Source organism: Spinacia oleracea, chromosome 6, assembly GCF_020520425.1.
Source record: "Spinacia oleracea cultivar Varoflay chromosome 6, BTI_SOV_V1, whole genome shotgun sequence".
In the NCBI taxonomy this organism is placed as follows: Eukaryota; Viridiplantae; Streptophyta; class Magnoliopsida; order Caryophyllales; family Amaranthaceae; genus Spinacia; species Spinacia oleracea.
Genome location: NC_079492.1, coordinates 144,935,088 through 144,951,202, shown reverse-complemented (window position 1 = coordinate 144,951,202; position 16,115 = coordinate 144,935,088). Strand labels below are relative to the sequence as shown.

The window sequence follows — 16,115 nt, the reverse complement described above, 5'->3', positions numbered from 1 at the left end:
AAATTAAGCTTTGTTTATCAAGATTTATGATTAAACAACAAATTAAACCCACTAATTTGAAATAGTAAACTTATAAAATGACACAACTTTAATCTTCATAGTGTGTATATGAATCTTGTTGATGTCACACAATCACTAAAGTTGGGAATTGGTAATTGGATTGCTTGATCTCCAAATCTTTCAACCTTTTGGAATATGGTTTAGAAGAAGCTAACTTGTCACACTATTCTTCCTAAATACAAGGTCCCCCTTTTGACTTTGATTTATATCCACAATCCCCTTCCCCATTAATTATCAAAGAAAAAAAAAACGAGACAAAGATGTAACCAACCCGAATGCGATACAAATATGTGAATAACTTGTGAACAAGTTTGATTAAATCTCCTTTTATAAAATATTTAATTTTTTTTTTCCCATCATGTCCCATATAAAAAGGAAAAATTGATTCTAAAAATACAACATTTAAGCGATTTGTTTAAAAAGGGCTGACTTTATGTTTTATTTAAGAATAACACAACGTTTTGGACATATCTTCTTTTAAAAGGGCCCCCTCTATAATAACTTGTTAAAATAGGTAATAAGTCATTTACGAGGAGAGCCCTTTAAAAAGAGATAGGTCCAAAATGTTGTGTTATTTTTAGATAAACATAAAGTCAGCAATTTTTAAACAAATCGCTTAAATGTTGTATTTTTAGAATCAATTTTTCCTATAAAAAAAAAAAAGCAAGGTGTATTCGAATATTATAGTACTCTACTCAGTGCTTGTAAACAAATCAATCACACAGTTTGAGTACGACTAATATTTTAGTCCGTAAAACTTAAGACGGTGTATGTTAAAACATATTCTCGGGGACTTTAAGCATACGTATCACTCCTTTCAAACTAAGACCTTTAGTAATTAGAGCCCAAAATAGAGTTTTATTACTACAAAGGAACTCGATAGAATTTTAGTATTACCAAATTCTACTCGAATTTACTTTGGTAAATCCATATAAAAGGAACATAACGATATACTATTACGTTTTTAGTTAGGTTTGATAAATATTTTCTATAAAGGCAGTGCCCTAGGAATATTAACTAGGTCACCTCCTTTCCAAAAACCCTCTGAAGTTTCAGTCTGAAAATCTTATAATCAGACAGCCTTACTTCGTTCAATCCGCAATTCTTTCGAGCAAGGTATACATTTTATTTTTTATATTTTTTGAAGGCGGATAATTTTATTAAATCAAATCGAGTTCCGCCAAAGTTAGAAGACTTTGGGGGGAAATCGTCTAGCCACACGAGCAAGGTATACATTAGCAGTATATGTATTGCATAAGACGTGATTTCTTGGATTTCGGGATCAATTAACGAAGAAACAATGTCAGAAATTTCCGTAAATTTAAATCAGTCAAGGAAAAATCCCAACTTCAATTCAACAAAATCTTTGAATCCTTTTGGTTCTTCCACTGATAATGATCATTATGAGAAGAAGGATAATGACATTACTAATCATGTTTTGGACCCAGATTCCCTAACACAAACTGAGAAATTTTACGACATTAAGCCGAAATCAATTTTCTCGGCTTTTCATTGGTCGTCATTATCACATACAATCTTGAGATTATTATTGTTAAAACAAGGGATAAACTATATTGTTTACGAGATTAGTATCATTACTATTAGAAGTATACTGGAAAATCTAGTTGTCTGTTGTTTCTCCCGGCGAACGGCACGGAAGCTTCTAAAAGACGCACCGGAATCTTCCAACCGTAAGGCACAACGAGGGATGCCGTCAACCGTTTACTTCGGTGCTGTTACAAGAACAATATTCAGAGCTCATTGTTTAGGAGTGTTAGCAATTTGGATTGTTCGAGTTGGAATTCATATATTTAACATCCTGTTCTATTATTTATTATTTAGCTCTAAATATGATATAATACAGGTGAATAAAACAGAGGAATTTGACCTTCTTGGTGTGACACTCAACTGCGCCACGTCGTTGGTGGTTGCTGCTATCGGGGGAGGCTTTGGTGCGACGTTGATACATCCTTCACTTGGTGTATTGATGGGTTATGCCGCCGGATATTGGGCGGGTCCGGTGTTTGTAAGAATCAACAAGCTTCTTCATACAAGATGATTATGGAGATGTAAGCTAATAAGCTAAATGAGCTGAAATAGAACGGCATAGTACTTTACTCGTTAATGTCTGTAAACAACTCGATCATAGTAGGTAACACATTTGTTCTAGTGTACGTTATCTCTTATGCTATTCAAAGTTTATACTGGAATAGATCAGGTCTCATGCATGCACGGATATTCTAGAATTATTTGCCAATTTTTTACAATATATTTGACTGAACATTATTTCTTATCCTAAATAATTAATAAATCTTTAACGTACTCATTTAATAATCTAATACTTTGTAATAGATAGTTAGTGTTTGTTTAACGTACTCATTTACTCCGTAACTAATTAATAAATCTTTAACGTACTCATTTCTCACCCTAACTAATTTCTTATTGTCTGTTTTAGTACAATTTAATAGATAGATACTTAATACGCTAATCATGAATTTGTATCACCAAAACTATGCTAATTATGAATATACTTGGTATTTTAAACATACTTGTTACTCCATTTTCCCCTTTTCCCGAACCTGAATCTAAAACTTTTTTAGGATTCAGTTAGAGCTCATGAACAGAGCTTGACCAAAGAAGTAAGAGCTCGGCTATAACTCGGCTCAGTTCAAGTTTTATTAAAATTATGTAAATGAACACCCACTCTTTACTGGTTTGTTTCCTACTTACGAAAGACCAACCAAAACCCACTAAATATGAGTATAACTAGGAAAACAAAAAAGAAATCATGGTAAAATGTAGTCTATGTCATACAATCACCAATTCTACTTGAGATAGGCTGATATAAATATGTTGGAACTTTAAAATGCGGTTTCGAAATTGACATGAAATACTAAATTAAAGTAGCCAAAGAGACTTACTCCACTGAGCTTGGAGCATTATTGTACAGTTATAAGGACTCCTGTTGGAAGATTGAAAACAGGAACATCAGCAACCTGTCTAGATAAATATGTACACTAATCCGATATTGACAGGAAATATATATAATTACGTCGATACAAGGAATATGCTCCGCTTCTTAATATGACAAAATTTGAATTATAATGCTTCTACTTTATGGTTCCATATAATTAGTGCATATCAAATGCACAAATGGTCCAGCATATCTTCCCATAATTTCCTCAACTGACGTAACAAAAATATTGGACAGTCTGATAATCAGACTTGTTTAAGGTAGTAGGAATGCAGGATTAGCATTAATATTTGTTGTTTGCAGGAATATATAATTAATTTATGCCTTACGATGTCATGCAATTATCGTAAAAAGGACAAAAGTTTAGTATTATACCTGGATTAGCAACAGTGGCATGGATTTGCATATCTGATAGCTGAGGAAATAGTTGATCCATGGTATTGTCCCTGCATATTGACCAGAATAGGGTCAAGCTCTTTTGAAGGAGAACAGGCAGAAAAAAAAGTAGAGCTAAGGGAATGAAGAACTTTTGTACACAGACAGTTGAAACAGATCACATAAAATGTAAAGATCAGTCATATGTTTAAATTCGGGTCATGCTAATTCTTTCTGATGAGAGTTCAAGTAATCTGAGTGTAAGCAGCAGCTCTATTCCTGTTGCTGAAGGCGTTGATTCTATCAATATTCATACATAAACATCTAGTCACATCAAGGCTTATACTCCTTATATCAATATATCATAGACAAAAGAAACTCAAGCAAATTCGACCTCTTCATACATGAATATTTATTAGAAGACGTGTTTTAATCAGGTGAATAACATCTGCGTAAGTATTGACACGAATAAAGGACATATACTTGTACAAAACTTTAACAGTTATTCAGTTAGGAGAAAAAATTAACAGCCTAGCCCTCTCAAATCTCAATAAACAGTTCAATATTCTACAAAATTTAAGATTTTTAAAAACGATATAAAACAGGCTCTTCTTTTGTTCCAGCCTAAGCCTATATGTCATGGCCATTGGCCAGTAGCCCAGTACTCACTTTTCTTGTTCTGCCATGGTGCCAAATTGTCTTTAACTGCTTAGAAAACAGAAGCAACCTGAATTCTTGAAACCCATAGACTTTACGAAAACCAGGAATGACTACATGCTTCCTAGACAAGCATAGTACATATACAGTTCAATAATATATCATACTTAATGACGTTGGATAGAAATGATGCAGGGAATTAAGGAATATACTCTAGTACTTCTGTATTTTTGACAATTTTGAAGATAATTAGTGCTTCTCCTTTTTGGTTGTATACCAGTGGGCACAGATGGTGCAGCATATTCTTCCCATAATTTCCTCGACTGACGTATCAAAACAATGAAGAATTGCACAATCTCATAATCAGACTAGTTTAAAGTAGTAGGACGTGGATGACCATAGATATAAGTTGTTTGAAGCCACACATACAGGTCTTATGAAAATTCTCATTATCGGACAAGACTCAAGAGTATTGACCAGAGTAGCGGCAGTAGAATTGATTATGCATATCTAGCCGCTAGGGCATTAGATGTTCTATGGTCTGTTTTAACGTATGCAATAAATAAGAAACAAACAACAAAGAATGAAATCCAAATTTACACGATTCACTAACAATATGGTAGTTAGCCATGTCCACACTCCACAGGCAACAGAGAAAAGGATCTTATTAATTAAACTTGACTAGGTATCTCAACAGATCTCTGATGTTTTTTCCGTGTATGTCGACCAGAAGTCAGTAGGCACCTTTCTAGGGAAAGAACAAGGGAACTAGGTTAAACAAAAGGAATGAGGAATCCAATGACCTGCCAAAGGTTCAAGTTCCTGGTTGGGCCAATTCTTTCTGCTGAAAAGAGATTCAGAACTCTTATAGTACATAAATGTAGCAGCTACAATGCTATTGCTGCTGGTTTCGTTTCTATCAGAATTACTCAAGACCAAAAGTGCAAATATCATGCACTAGCATATTTATCAGATGCAGAATACAACAGTATTTTAAAGTGTTACTGATGAAATCACATGAATGGTCGATTGTTAACTAAATAAGAAAAATGCAGATGGTTCTCAGACCAATAGCAGCATGATGCATGATATTTGTATTGTCAACATTGTTGGTATCCTATACAATGTGAAAGCAGGTAGACAACTATAAACATATAAATGCTTAAAATTTTCATTATTATTGTTGGACAAACATTTTAGGGGGGTGAAATGTGAAGTGTATCGTATTATGTAGCAAAATGTCAAAGTTTTCTCATAGTTGATGCACTAATAGGTCAAAGCAAAGCAAGCAAAATAAATACTTTGCAGTGATTGATGCATCAATATATTTGGCAACCTAATATGAAGTCATTTACGTACAAAAAGAAGGGCATAAACACCCTGAATTACCAGTGAACAAAAGAAGCTACAAAGTGCTTCTATCATTGGAAATTAGTAACAAACCTCAGAGGTTTAAGTTCATGGTTACTCAACTGGATCCACATTGACAATTGTTGATGCTAACATTAACTTATATGGTTTCAAAAAATAAGCAGCATAGAAGAAAACAAGTAGATTTTAGCGTAAGAGATAAACAAATTTGAAACATAAAGCAGCTCAGCAGTTAATACTGGAAGACTAGAAGAAGGGAAAAGCACAAACAGCTTTCATGGAAATCAGTCATTGCTGCCATGGTGACATTGTCTTCAACTGTTTATAAAGAAGCAACCTCAAACGGACCTTCAGCTCCAAATTCATTAACAATCATGTTTTCTATCATGGGGAAATCCAAATTCTTCTATTGACACTGATACACCTCCATTTGTCCAGCCAAAACCTGTTTGCAAGTAAAAACAAATCATAATTCTGAGAAACCAACCAGGAGCTCTATTATTCAGGCATTCAGTCTTTTTTTCTCCATCACCCCCCCAGCAAATCAGAGAAAAATTCAACAACTGTTTCAGTTGGATTACAACTGGATTAAGCATAATCTGAAAATACATTTTATCTCCCTGTAGTTTACAACCTTGCTCTCTTTGCCCAACAATGGCGACTATATATTACATCGGCGTGCTACATATTTTCTGATGAAATACCTGTGGTATGTATCCATCATCTTTTCCATATTCCCGCGTTTTTCTACTTCACAGTTTTCATGCATTTATCAAGTTTTCTTGTAGCTTGCATTGCATAATTGGACTCTTATTAATATATCTAAACCTGATTATATATCTTCTGCCATCAGATAGGCTTCTTTAGAGCCAGACTTTGCAAGAGCTTCAAAATAATGTGTGTTATCGGGCTCAGCCATTAGGATAGTCCCCGGTTGTGCAGCCTCTATTTCTACTCAGTATGATGCAAAAACATGCATGAACTGGGGAAAAAAAATCCAAAGGGGATCTATGAAAGAAATATAAGACGCAAAGAGAAGTTGTTGTCCTAAATATGTCAAAGAAGTAGCAAAGCCTAAACTTGAAAGGCTTTTCATGACCTCTGCCAAGAACCTTCAAATAACAAAAGTCATGTATAGTTTTTGCAATAAATCTTTCATGATCCTACTTCAAAGTTGATTGAAAAGATCTTATTTCATGATTGGACCTTGCAACTCTTGTACCCTTTTTTTTAGCAAGATGGATAAATATGCCTGCGTTAAACACACCATTTACAGAAGTAAATATCGCAAGAAATTTAGTCAAACCACCAGATATTACAAGGGATAGCAATAACGCCAACACCCAACAGCAGAAGGCAATAGCATTAAATTTTAGGTGGTCTCCATTCCTTAGAATACAATTTTTAGGCAACCCTTACTGTATAGTAACTAAGTAGGAAGAATATGGGATGAGAGAGAAAGAGAAATTTCTTATTTTCTTTGATGATTTCATACAAAGCATGGATCATGCTTTTTTATACATTTAGATGACTGTCATCTAAGCTAAATGACAGCTGAGGCTAAATGACAGCTGAGTAAAGTAACTAATTCTAACAGAAAATGTATTCTGTTATGAAAGTTAGTTACATAACATTTCCCTCCAAAACTGACTACTTGTTAAAAGTCAACAGGTCAACATTATATTAATTGACCCCTAACATACCTCCCCCCTTCAAAAAGACTTGCCTCAAGTCTGTTGTGACAGTAATCAAGGAATAGGGAAATTAGGAAATCTTCTTTCAAAATCTTCAGACCCTTCCCAGCTAGCTTCATGACTAGGGAAATTCTCCCATTGTACCAAATACTGCACCTGTGCTCTATTCTGGAATTTAACAGTGCGTTTATTCAGAATGTATTCAGGTTGAATCACTAAATCAGCTTCCTGTCCTTGTCCTTGTAGCCACTCAGGGACTTGAGTTGCACAGGGTAAAGTGCCATGGAATCTCTTGAGTTGAGAGACATGGAAAACATTGTGAATCAAACTGGTAGATGGTAGATTAATCTTGTAAGCTACTTTCCCAATAACAGCTAGTACTTGGAAAGGTCCATAGTACTTGGGAGCTAATTTCTGATTGCTTCTAATCTGAACAGTAGATTGCCTGTAAGGTTGAAGCTTCAATAATACCCAATCACCAACATCAAAAGTCCTGTCAGTTCTGTGTTTATCAGTTTGAACCTTCATTCTGTTCTGAGCTCTCAGTAAGTGGAACTTAATGAGAGTGAGCATATTTTCCCTTCTTGTCATACTCCTATCTACAACCTCAATGGTAGATTCACCCGGCAAATAAGGGAGATGTAAAGGAGGTGGCTGATTGTAAACCACTTCGTAAGGGTTAGCTGAATGGCAGAATGAAAGTGTGTATTGTACCACCATTCTGCCAAAGGAAGCCACATACTCCATTCCTTAGGCTTTTCTCCACACATACACCTCAAATATGTCTCTAGGCATCTGTTTACTACCTCTGTTTGACCATCAGTTTCAGGGTGGTAAGCAGATGAAAGCATGAATTCAGTACCATGAAGTGAAAACAACCCTTTCCAGAATTGACTCAAGCATATGGTATCCCTATCACTGACTATACTCTTTGGCCACCCATGTAACTTGAATACATTGTCTAGGTAAGCTTGAGCAACTTGAATAGCTGAATAGGGGTGTGACAAAGGCATAAAGTGTGCATATTTACTGAGTCTGTCCACAACCACCAAAATAACCTCCTTCCCATTTGACTTGGGTAACCCCCCAATAAAATCCATGGAAATGTCCATCCATACCTCTTCTGGAATAGGTAAAGGCTGCAAAAGTCCAGGTTTTGCTGCTGTATCATACTTGGAAACTTGGCAAATGATACAGTTCTTCACAAACTGTCTAACATCCCTTGTCATGCCTTTCCAGTAAAACAAATTCTTCATTTTCTTCAAGGTTATATCCCTTCCTGAGTGTCCACACTCAGGTGAAGCATGGTGCCAAGTAAGTAACTTAGTTCTCAGATTCTCATCTGTACCAATAACCAGTTTATCTTTCCTCCTTAGCAACCCATCTTGAAGTCTGAAGTTGGCAACTACCACCCCTTGCTGCAACTGGGAGACTATGTTCTGAATGTTATCATCAGAAACATAACTGGTCTTTATTAAATCCACTACATCAGAAGATATCACAGAGACAGCCATACACAATATTTCTGAACCTTGTACCCTTGACAATGCATCTGCTGCTATGTTCTCTTTTCCACACTTGTACTGAATTTCATAGTCAAAACCCATTAATTTAGACAGCCAGAATTGTTGGAATGGAGTTGAGATTTTCTGCTGAAGAAGCCACTTAAGACTTTTCTGGTCTGTTCTAATAACAAAGTGACCAGCCACCAAGTATTGTTCCCACTTCTGGACTGCAAACACTATTGCTAACAACTCTTTTTCATAAACTGATAACTTTTGCCATTTAGGGCCCAAAGATCTGCTGATGAAGGCTAAAGGATGCCCTTGCTGCATCAATACAGCACCAATACAAAAAGCTGAGTAAAATCTGGAACTGCTAGAACAGGTGCAGTAGTTAAAGCCAATTTAAGAGATTCAAAAGCCACTTGTGCTTTGTCATTCCAAGCAAATGTTCCTTTCTTGAGGAGATTAGTCAGCTCTTTACTAATAATAGCATAATTTCTGACAAACTTCCTATAGTAACCTGCTAACCCTAGGAAGCTTCTCAATTCTTTTACTGAAGCAGGAATAGGCCAACTAGAAACAACAGCTATTTTCTTGGGGTCAGTTTCCACTCCCTTATCAGAAATGAAATGGCCTAAGTACTCCACCTTGTTAGTGGCAAAGATGCATTTGTTGTCTTTTGCTGCCATCATATGGTGTTCCATCAATCTGAATACCTCCTCCAAATGTTTCAGATGCTCTTCTACACTACTGTTGTATACCAAGATATCATCAAAGAACACTAATACACATCTCCTTAACAAAGGCCTAAACACATCATTCATCCACCCCTGGAATGAAGCTGGGGCATTAGTAAGGCCAAAAGGCATTACCAGGAACTCATAATGTCCAGTGTGAGTTTTAAATGCAGTTTTGAAGACATCATCATTATGAACTCTAAGCTGATGGTATCCTGCTCTTAAATCCAGTTTAGTGAAGATCTTAGCACCTGCTAATTCATCTATCAATTCATCAATAACAGGTATAGGAAACTTGTCCTTCACAGTTCTTTTATTCAACTCTCTATAGTCCACACACATCCTCCAAGTCCCATCCTTCTTTCCAACCAAAACTACAGGGGATGCAAAAGGGCTGGAACTGTTTTGAATGATTCCCCTCTCCAACATCTCTTGAATTAACTGCTCAATAATATCCCTTTGCTTAAGAGGATATCTATAGGGTCTTATATTAACAGGGCCTGCACCTGTTTCCAATGGAATTCTATGGTCAAACACTCCTCTATGAGGACGTAGTGTAGTTGGATCTTCAAAAACCTTCCTATACTTCTACTTGAGATCACTAATCTGAGTTTGTATGGCTATTTCAGCATCATTGTATTCTAAGGAATGGAGAGTTATATGTTCAACATCAGTACAAGTGTCTATCACCTGTAATAAACATAGGTGAGCTGCTCCTTCCAACATCTTCACTGATGGACTACCCTCAATCACCTTGATTTTCTTGGGTGGCATTCCTTTCAGTTTGTATTTTTCACCATCAATCAAGAATTCCATCAACAACTTCTGAAAATCCCAGCATGTGGACCCTAAAGTTGCTAACCACTGAACTCCCAATACCATATCACAAGATCCCAAGGAGATCAACATGACATCAGCAGAAAACTGCTTTCCTTGCATAGTCCACTTTAGAGATTCACACTTGTGTTGGCAAGAAATGTGATTCCCATCAGCTACTGTTACAGCTTGTGTATTTGTAGACTCAATCTTACACCCTAATTTAGTAGCCACTGTCAGATCCAGAAAGTTATGTGTACTCCCAGAGTCAATGAGTATGTGTATGGGTAAACCATTCACCATGCCTCTAACTCTCATAGTCTGAAAAGTATGACCTCCTGACAAAGCATGGACTGAAATTACTGGTTCGTTCTTGTTTGTCATACTCATGAAAACATCATCATCCTCATCTAATTCACTATCATCATTCACCCCTGACCCAGCAATCTCAACAGTGAATAGTTGGGGTTCTTTAAAGTTGCATCTATGGTTTCTATCATAGGGTTGATCACAGTAATAACACAGTCCCTTGGCAATTTTTTCTTGTCTAACATCTACAGGAATATACTTATAAGGCCTCTTTGGTTGGGTGTTTGATTTAGTTGTGGGATTAGGTAGAATTGGTGGTTTGGAATTCACAAATGCAGGGTTTACACCTACTGAGTTGGCCACAGAATAATTGGAAACAGATCCTTTAGAGATTTTAACCTGACTTGCACTCAAAGATTCTTCTTGATACCTTGCATAGTCAATAGCTTCGGCTACTGTTCTTGGCTTAAAAGCCCTAACCATAGGCTTGACTGCTGCCTTAAGACCACTAATAAAGCTGTCTAGAAAGTAAGAATCAAGTAAAATGTGATTCTGTTGCAGCATTACAGATCTTAGGTCCTCAAACTCATCAATATAACCTTCAATTGAGTCAGTTTGTTGCAGCCTATTAAACTTCTCCACCACATTACAACTAACTTCATCTCTGAATCTAGCTGACAAGTCTACAATAAAGTCTGTCCACTCTACATTCCTTCTAACAGTCAAGTAACTAGATACCCAATTTTCTGCTTTGTCTATCATGTTCAAACTAGCAAGATCAACTTTCTGTTCATCTTCAATTTTACACAGTTTAAAATATTTGTTGCATTTTTTAATCCACATTCTTGGATTAGTTCCATCAAATTTTGGAAAGTCCAGTTTAGGAACATACCCCCGGATTCTGGGAGAAGTGAATCCATCACTCTGTGATCCATTTTTGGAGGAAGAAGATGAACTTGGAGAATCAGTGTTCCTCTTGTCCTCAGCTTCCTTCAGCCTTCCATTCATTTCTTGGAGAGAAATCATCATCTCTCCCACTGAATCTTGCAGAAATTTATTCTGAGCTTGTTGTTCTGCCCATTTTTCTTCTTGGATCCTCAACTGCTCCTCCATGGCAGATACTTTCTTAGTAATTGCTGGCGCCAGCTTTTAGGAATTCAAAGAATCAATTTGCCCAACTGTGACTACTCTCAGAATCCCACAGTTGGTTTCTGATGTGATTTTTTTAGTTTGACAAAATATCAAACACTTGATGTGCAGAACTGGGTTTGAAGCTCTAACAATGGCGGAATATAGAGATTCAAGCAGCAACGGATCTTGGCTCTGATACCAATGTTACAGTAAGGGCAAGTAGTAACTAAGTAGGAAGAATATGGGATGAGAGAGAAAGAGAAATTTATTATTTTCTTTGATGATTTCATACAAAGCATGGATCATGCTTATTTATACATTTAGATGACTGTCATCTAAGCTAAATGACAGCTGAGTAAAGTAACTAATTCTAACAGAAAATGTATTCTGTTATGAAAGTTAGTTACATAACATTTCCCTCCAAAAACTGACTACTTGTTAAAAGTCAACAGGTCAACATTATATTAATTGACCCCTAACACAAAACTATCAAAATCAGATCAGCCATGTTACCTCTGAACGTTACAAACTAAATGAACAAACAGATCATTGTTACCTATTCACTAGTGTGAGATTGGGTAAGAATTGGGTACGGGATCACAATTCACTACCTAATTTGTTAAATTAGGCCAAAATGTAACACTTTAATGTTATAATTCACCTTTTTTGGTTCACGGTTCACAAGGGATTAGTGAATTAGGTAACAATGAGACAGACTACCCAAGGTTTAGATTTATAATACTCCGTAGATGTTTTAACTATGTTACTACATATTAAGGCCTTGTTCTCTTCATTATAGGACCTTATTTTCAGGTCTTATAAGTTCAGATAAGTTAAATAAGGTCCTATAAGTTAAATAAGGTTTTATAAGTTCCTATATGTTTCAATGAGGTCTTATAAGTTTCTATAAGTTCCTATAAGTTTCAATAAGGTCTTATACGTTCCAATAAGGTCTTAAATACACTGTAATATTATGATTATTTGCGTCGTTATATTAAATAAATCATATTTATATTATTATATTAAATAATTTGTGGTTACTAATTGATGATAATAATTATCAATGATACGTAAGTATTAAATAATATGTTATTATTAATTACTATCAATATAATTATAATTATAAGGGAAAAACTTAATGAGCACTTATAAAATTACGTGCACATCACAAATCTATGGACGAACTTTTTGGTGAGACGCAAATAATCATAATATTACTTATTTACATCAATGCATTAATATTTGCAATCAACTATTATCAATATTCCAATGGTTAAAAGTTTAGTAATAATCTAATAAACTTTAAATAGAGTCTAATAAGGTATTATAAGGTCCTATAAGTTATTTAAGGTCTTATACGGTCCTATAAGTTAAATAAGGTCCTATAAGTTCCTATAAGGTCTTATACGGTCCTATAAGTTAAATAAGGTCCTATAAGTTCCTATAAGTTAAATAAGGTTCTATAAGTTCCTATAAGTTAAGTAAGGTTCTATAAGTTCAGTTAAGTTCAATTTAGATAAGTTCAGATAATTTAAGGTCCTATAAGTTGAAGAGAACACACCCTAAATGAACAAACAGATTTCCCAAGCTTTTGATTATTTAACTTCGGATTTTGTAATGTAGCTTGACTATGGTACCCCTATCAATAATTATACTTGTAACAAAGAAAAGTGAAACTGAACATGCGCTTTTTATAGATGATTATATTATGCTAAATAATTAAAGCAATATGACTTCAAAGAGTTAAAACAAGAATAAAAGTTTGGCTCACAACAAGTCTTTGTAAAAAAACAATTCTGAACAACAAAGACAATGGCTTTGTTAGAGATTGTTCATGTGCAATAGAGGTGTGGAATGCCTCACCTATTGATGGGAACCTCAAACTTGGAACCTTAAGATCTTGGTTGAGAACCAACATGATTAGCCCTATAGTAGTTAGAGGTTTGAACTTTGAAGTGGGAGGTGTTGTTTCTTCTTCCTTGCTACCAAATCTGGAAAAAACGTAATGATTTTATCTTAAAAAGTACCGGGAAACCACAATGGATAAATCAGCCTGCCTAGCTATGAGTTTCATCCATGCAAATGGCCCTATCACCCACCTCCACCCCCCTTCTTCCCATCCCCCCCACACAATCACCACTACCCAACTAATCATGTTGGTATTGCTACTGTTCTGCGAGATAATCATGAGAACTGGATTTTTGGCGCGGGCAATAAAACCTTTGCTATAGACCCACTTCATGCTGCATTACTAAGCATTAAAGAGGGAGTTCTCCTAGCAAAGAATAACATAGCTGCTTATATCACTCTCTTCTCCGATTGTCAGAACGCAATTTCTCTTGTGAAACTCCTACCCCTAACAAATATGCAAATGTCCTAAATGAATGCAGGGAGCTGCTGCAGAAGTTCCAGGCCTAGTACCGCATACTCCAGGAGTGGAAATAATGGTCTTCCTGATGCTCTTCCGAAGTGTTGTAGAATTGCAGATGCGGAGTTGAATGTAATTAGGGTGTTTCCCATTCCACCAAAAAAAATTATGAATCTTTTGAAATAGTCAATGTTACTCCTTTTTCACCCAAAAAAAAAAAGCACATGACTCTACACCTCGTACAACATCTTTTAGTACATACACCACGCGAACAAATTTTCAGTATTTAAACCATTGACAGTGCAACCCCTACAGCGGCTACAAGACCATAATGTATGTAACAATCACCAGCTGAGCTAGGGAGGGGCGGGCAGGGGCAGCCGCCCTTACAAGACTGATAAAAACACTTGTATAATATTAAGGAAACTAATATTTCAATAAATATTATTTGCTCCAGTAGTCAAGCGCTTCACTTATTGCAGCTAATTGATATCCCCCGAGATCCGGGGTCCGAATCCACAAGGTTGTAGTTTGGCTATTTGCAGTTTGGCAATTGGTACTTAAGCTATTTGCTTCTTTTTTTACCTTCCAGTATTCTTTACAAACTCATTTTCTTAAATCTTCTCTTTGTGTTGTTCATTCTTTATTCCGCTTTTGCAAAAGGTCTTTTAGAAAACCATGTTATTAACACAAAATTTGGGGAAAACACCATATTTACTCTTTGTTTATTTCTTAATTTTATAAGAACTTTGGTTCCCCCCCCCCCCCTTACAATTTTCTGGCTCCGCCGTTGGTAACACCAGAACAGTATCATTGCATAGAGTGTCAAAGACCACTTGCTTAGGTTTCGGGTCTGATTCCTCTTTCTAAATAAAAGAACTTAAGTTCAAGTTTGTCCAAATAAATCCACTTTAATTTAAGCACTAATAAGTGGTCATTCCAAAAAAAATAAAAGAAACAAGCATAGCACACTAAATGGTCTTCTTTAAACCACTATCATAATCATCAAAGAGCACAATAGTAACTAATAAAATCTCAAATAATTTCCCACATAAAACAAACCATTCACCCCTTTATATACACAATCTAACTATGCTAACCACATTGGATCATCATTTTATTGATTGTAGCGAAATCTGAAATTTATTCGCTTGATAAACAAGGCAAAATTTCAGAATTTTCAATATTGTTCATCAGCTATAGAGGATCCATTCGCGTCATATTCGTTGCCTCCCTATTAACTTCCACTTTAAGCAAGGGAATTTCAACAACAAATTAAGCACTTGCATACTAACCAACTCAGTTTTGCAACAACGGTTTCCTTCCATAAATTTCAACCAACCAAACTCATCAATCATCACATTTAACAGCCCCAAAATGGCAACCAAATTCAATTAAAATAAAACTATTAAAAACCAATATCATCCATTCAACCACGCAAGTCATAATTAATGGCAACAATGAATATCATCACTCAAATATGAGCAACAATAGACCTATAATTTCAGTTTCAAGTACTTGATACAAGTCTAAGCAATATAAGGCAACCAGATTTTTCCTTGTCAAAATGTAACAAGAATGCTAAAGTAATTAAATTAGAAGTAAAATTAGTTGAGGAACTTGAGAATTAAAATCAAACCTAGGCAAATACTGGGCAGAAGTGGCAGAAACACTGTCGGGTGGTCACGTCGACGGCGGCAAATCAGCGGCAGAAACTAGGCTGAAGTTTTTGTTGTTGCATTTAGCGGCGGCTCAGCTCTCGCTGCAGCCATGGGTGGCGAAATGAGGGAGGCTGGGAGGGTGAGTACTGATTATTAGCTTAATTCGGATTCCGGCGAAAATTACAGCCGTGTCTACAAAATTGTTATGGGAAAATAAAATTGAGAGATTAGGGGAACGAGTAAAGTTTAAAAGTTGGATAACTGTATATTTTAAGATTATGTTGGCCCTGGCCATTAGAGGTTAGCGGTCGGTTAGCTGTAGCGGTTAGGAATAGTGGGTTTGACTAGCTGTTTGCAATAGTGGGTTTGACTAGGTGTTTGCAATAGTGGGTTTGACTAGCTGTTCAAATTAAATGTTTGAATGAAAGTGTTTGGTAAATAACAGTTAGCTGTTAGC

General features: G+C 35.8%; 1 long non-coding RNA gene across 2 annotated transcripts; it reads right to left on the bottom strand.

Annotated features, from left to right (window-relative positions):
• Window positions 1-1,363: 1,363 nt before the first annotated feature.
• On the bottom strand, window positions 1,364-15,909 carry LOC130463803 (uncharacterized). 2 transcript variants are annotated; one of them, XR_008923968.1, is made up of 7 exons: window positions 15,637-15,909; window positions 13,493-13,620; window positions 5,708-5,882; window positions 3,410-3,480; window positions 2,982-3,022; window positions 1,949-2,151; window positions 1,364-1,793 (listed from the first exon to the last, which is right to left on the bottom strand). It is a non-coding gene; the product is annotated as an uncharacterized lncRNA (long non-coding RNA). The 2 variants fall into 2 exon arrangements; XR_008923967.1 differs by lacking the exon at window positions 13,493-13,620 and having other exon boundaries at window positions 15,637-15,907.
• Between the last annotated feature and the right edge of the window lie 206 nt (window positions 15,910-16,115).